Source organism: Mustela nigripes, chromosome 13 (genome assembly GCF_022355385.1).
Source record: "Mustela nigripes isolate SB6536 chromosome 13, MUSNIG.SB6536, whole genome shotgun sequence".
Lineage (NCBI taxonomy): Eukaryota > Metazoa > Chordata > Mammalia > Carnivora > Mustelidae > Mustela > Mustela nigripes.
This window is the reverse complement of record NC_081569.1, coordinates 95,060,200-95,065,298: the sequence shown is the minus strand read 5'-3', so window position 1 is coordinate 95,065,298 and position 5,099 is coordinate 95,060,200. Positions and strand designations below refer to the sequence as shown.

Genomic DNA, 5,099 nt, shown 5'->3' with positions numbered 1-5,099 from the left:
TTTGTTGTTGTAGTCATTGCTGTCATTTTCCATTTCCATTCACCAGTGATCGTGGAAGCATTAAAAGGCACCTCAGAGACTCCTTTATTGTGTGGCAGCAAACCGATCTCTCTTTAATAATTAGGATCAATCCAATCACTCCACCAGTGATATGCAAAAACTTAAAATGTGCAGTCTTCTCTTCAAAGTGAATGGAAGTATTATTATGTTTCTTGATGGAAATATCCTCTCCTTGGGAACTAATATCTCTAGTCCAGAACACTTCAAAGTCTTCAGGATAGGATGCAAACATTCTGTGACTGGTAAAATAGTGAAAGGAGTTCCTTCCTACCTTTGATTCTTGGAGCCATGTATTCTGGCTGTGGGGGAGACACAACCATATAATATTTTGTTTAATTCAAAGTATATACTACATCCTATGAAACAACATCACTTTAAGCTGATGTCTTACAACTGCCACTATAAATGACTCCTAAGTAAGCCATTTCATACTTTGTATTAGGTGAGCTCTGTCTGGGTGAGAGAGTAGGTAGTAAGACCAATTAATGCCACGATTCTTTTGTAGCTCATGCTGAGAAATTGGTTTCTTCACCAGAATCGATGCTTTATAAAATTTCATGACAGTGATTAAAGTACTCTGTGAGTCTGCAGGTGGTGGTGCTAGAAGCATCATGGGCATTGAAGGCAAATTGATATTCAGAACATATTTCTATTCCAGTAAAGTTAAAACTTTACCTGCTTTTTCATGGTGAGGGTGCAATGTAATCAATCTGTTTTCAAGTGGTAGATTCCCTATGTGAGTGGTGACATACAGAAAACTCAATGTTGGCCAATGTAACTGGCAGATTGGGCACTCAGCATTAGCATTCTCAAGGTTAACCTTGGTTAAAGGAGGCCTGTATTATTAAAGTCCATATTTCATACCTACTGCCATGACCTCTTTGCTCATGGGCCCATTGAGTAGGCATTGTGTTGGCTGGGAAAGACGTTATTGAAAACTGTAGAGTGAGTAATTTGTCCATCTTATTATTTTGAGTGTCTGCCTTTGGGTAGACATCCACAAGTCAAATAAAATATCTTCACATTCTATGCCCATTCAGAGAGGTCCATACACATACCTCTTGACCCAAGAGCTCCTTTTCACCAATCTTCCATTTTTGTTCTTCCAAGTTTGTATTTATCCAGATCACTCATCAACAACCATTAACAACTATTATATGGACAATGTAATCCATCCTTCTTCTTATCTCTCAGTCTATCCAAAGTAAAATATACTGTTTGGAATTCTGTCTAGTGGAATGTTGTACTTCACTACAGTCTCTTAGAGCCATCATTATGGAGACTGTAAATATGAAGTGTTCACTTACAGGTGACATGAGCATACTGTCCAGAATCATGTACAACAGCATAAAATTTCCTTTTTTCCTCTGAATTTATGAATCATAAGAACTCTCCATTAGGCCAGAAATGTGGATTGAGAGAGTGGATTGTAGTAGGAGTTGTTTTCAAGTAAATCTGAACCACTGACTCATATAACTCTTTTGTATCTTTGGAATCTACCTAAGTCCAGTCTCTTATATACTCTTTCCACTTGATAATGTATTGTATTTGTTCATGCCCAACATTTAGTTTGATAGATCAGAAAACAACTAGTTGATGACTGAAAACTCAGACTTCACAGTTACCTGATATCCCATAGTTAGCATTAAGGCTTTATCAAAGCCAAGTAACAAGTCAGAAGCTGTTTCTCATAAGGAGAATAGCTATCTCCTTACAGGCATAGTTACGTCCCAAATCCTTAAGGATTGTGTTACAATTATCCTCCAAATTCTTGCCAGATTTTCCATACAGCATTCTTATTTGCCACAGATAATGTGAGTATCATTGGATCTCCCGGATTATAAGGTCTGAGGGGAAAAGCAGATTACACTGAAACCTGACTTGTTTCAAAGCCTTCTTTTGTGCTAATAGAGCAAATTAGCAGGAAATTTGTATATAGGTTAAAGTAGAACACACAAATGTAGTATAGGCCATTTTCAAATTCCAAACATCATGCTTCTTTTGTGTATGTGTCTGTGGTAGGTTGTATGAAATAAACTGTTTCACCTTGAAGGATATATCTTCTGCTACAGACCATTGGACTTCCAGAAACTGCCTTGAGGTGACAAACTTCTGAAATTTTGTGGCATTATCTATGATTCTTTGGCTCAGATTTGTCTTATTAAGGAATCTAAATTATTTACAACTTACAGCTCATCTAGACCAATCAGAATAATATCAATTTATAGAAACAATGCGATGTTTTGTGAAATGACAGCATGATTAAGATCTTTGCAGACTATGTTATTGGGGAAAACAACAACAACAACAAAAACAAGAGAGTAGACATAACTCTGAAGTATGACCATGAGCATATACTGTTAGTCCTGTCAAAAAAAGAAACTATCTAGCAGTCCTTGCAATTTTTTGTATGGAGAAAAATGGATTGACCAGGTCAACATCTGCAAACTAAGTCCTAAAGGCTGTGTCAATTTCTGCCAGCCAAAAGAGGCTGTAATATTGGCTACAAACAGTCACCAAATTCATTCTCCAAGATCTATCCAACTTTTGCACAGGCCAATTATATATTCAAGAACTAGAGAAATTGCTATGGGATCCATATTCTAACCATCTAGGTATTTGCTGTGAGTTAAACTTGGGCTAAAACTTCAGGTTTCCCCTAACTACCATGAACTTCTGGTTTGACTGGTGAGTCACAGCAGTATTTAGAGTGGAGGAAAAATTTCCTGGAGAGTGCTAGCTTCAAAGAAGCAATGAAGTTTGCCGCTTTGGGACAGAGAAAATTTCCCAGAAGTCATGGACTTATAATCCATGAGAGCTGGTGCTGTAATGAATTATCCCAGGATCCTGCATGTGAGTTCAGGGGCTGCCATGTTGAATAGAGCACACCGGTAAAGAAAAAGAGATCCCTTCCTCCTGTAGGGATCTTGCAATGGCCTTCCAGTGCCCTATATTGGCAAAATCTAACATCAAGTCAACTGGCAAAGGAGAAAAGTCTAGAAGGTCCACTTCAGGATCACAAAGCAAAGCAAAGAAAGGTGAATTTGAAGCTGAGAAATAATAAGTAAATAACTGGCACAAGATGACATTAATTGAGTGAAGTATGTGACTATATCTCTAATAATAGATTTTAGAAAGAAAGAATAGCTACATCCCAGGTAAGTAATAACCCAAAGACTCCCATTGCTATATCATTAAGTACAGAAAGTAAGCTTCTGCATGGTTGTCATTTGACCTCTCTTCCCTGCCAAAACAGTATTCCATGAAATTTCAAGTCCTTTATATATATCACACACAAATGAAATATCTTTTTCAATTCTTTTAACATTTAACTTTCAACCTATATCTAAAGTGAGTCACTTTAGTGTAGATAGCCTTCAGTTGGGTGGTCTTTAAAAAAAAATACGTATTTCCTTTTAATTTGGAGAGTTTACTAGACATTAACCTAATTACTGATAAACAAAGTCTTATTTCTGCCATTTAGCTATTTGTTTTCTATAAGTTTTATATTTTTTTGTTTTTTTCAATTTCACTTTACTGCTTTCTTTTGGCTAAATATATTCTGGTGGACTATTTTAATTTCCTTGTCATTCTTCTTACTATTCTTAGTTATTTTGTTTCGTAATTGAACTGAAGATTGTGATAAACATTAATAGCAAATAAATTTTTAAAAATTCACAAATATGTGGAAACATACTCCTAAAAATCAATGCTTCAAAAAAAAATCAAAAGGAAAATTAGAAAATTCTTTTATATGAAAGAAAACAAAACACAACAAACCAAAGCATGTGGGATTCTTAAGGTGAGTACTCAGAGGGAAATTTATAAAAGGGAATATGTGGGGGGTCCCGGGTGGCTCAGTGGGTTAAAGCCTCTGCTTTTGGCTCAGGTCACAATCTCAGGGTCCTGGGATCGAGCCCCGCATCGGGCTCTCTCCTTGGCAGGGAGCCTGCTTCTTCCTCTCTCTCTCTGCCTGCCTCTCTGCCTACTTGTGATCTCTGTCTGTCAAATAAATAAATAAAAATCTTTAAAAAAAAAAAAGGGAATATGTGTGTTGAAAAAGTTCTCAAATTAATAACCTAATCTTCTACTTGAAAAACTAGAAAAATGAAAGTCTAAACTTAAAACATGTAGAAGGGTGGGAAAGAATAAAGATTAATGAATTTATAACAAACTTTCTCAAACTCTTCCAAAAAAATAAGAGAACACTTTCTAATTCATTCTACCAAGCTGTCATTACCCTAATACCAAAGGCAGATGAAGACAACACAAGGGAAAAAACTACAGACCAATATCCATTATTATGATAATCCAAAAATAATCAATAAAATACTAGCAAGCTAAATATAACAATATATTAAAAGGACTATACAACACGACCAAGCTGGATTTATCTCAGGAATGCAAGAGTCATTCACATATATGAAAATCAATCAATGTAAAAACCATATTAACAGCACGAAGGGCAAATCCAAAAAAAGTGTTTTAAAAAATCCAATATCCTTCCATAGTGCAATTGCTGGGTATAAAAACTAAAAAATTTAAAAAAAATCCAATATCCTACCAAACAAACTAGGGATTGTAGTAGGATGTTGCTTAAATGAACAAAAGATATTCAAGAACATATTACTAACATCACACTTCACAGTGAAAAATTAAAAGCTTTCTTCCTAAGATGAGGACAAGACATGGATGTCTGCTATTGTCACTTCCAGTAACATTGTACTAAAAGTTCTAGCTAGAGAAATTAGGCAAGTAAATAAAATAAAAGACACCCAGATGAAAAGGGAAGGAAAAACCATCCTGACTTGCACTAAACATGATCTTATGCATTGAAAACCCTTAAGAATTCAGACACACGGGGCGCCTGGGTGGCTCAGTGGTTTAAGCCTCTGCCTTTGGCTCAGGTCATGATCTCAGGGTCCTGGGATCGAGCCCCACATCGGGCTCTCTGCTCAGCGGGGAGCCTGCTTCCTCCTCTCTCTCTGCTTGCCTCTCTGCCTACTTGTGATCTCTCTCTGTCTATCAAATAAATAAAT

At 36.3% G+C, this 5,099-nt stretch overlaps 1 long non-coding RNA gene across 1 annotated transcript in view; it reads right to left on the bottom strand.

The window, feature by feature from the left end:
- Positions 1–320: 320 nt before the first annotated feature.
- Positions 321–5,099, bottom strand: part of LOC131998940 (uncharacterized) — a 16,796-nt gene continuing 12,017 nt past the window's right edge. The window contains exon 3 of the long non-coding RNA XR_009398950.1: positions 321–359. This is a non-coding gene — a long non-coding RNA (uncharacterized LOC131998940). The remainder of the gene's footprint in view (positions 360–5,099) is intronic.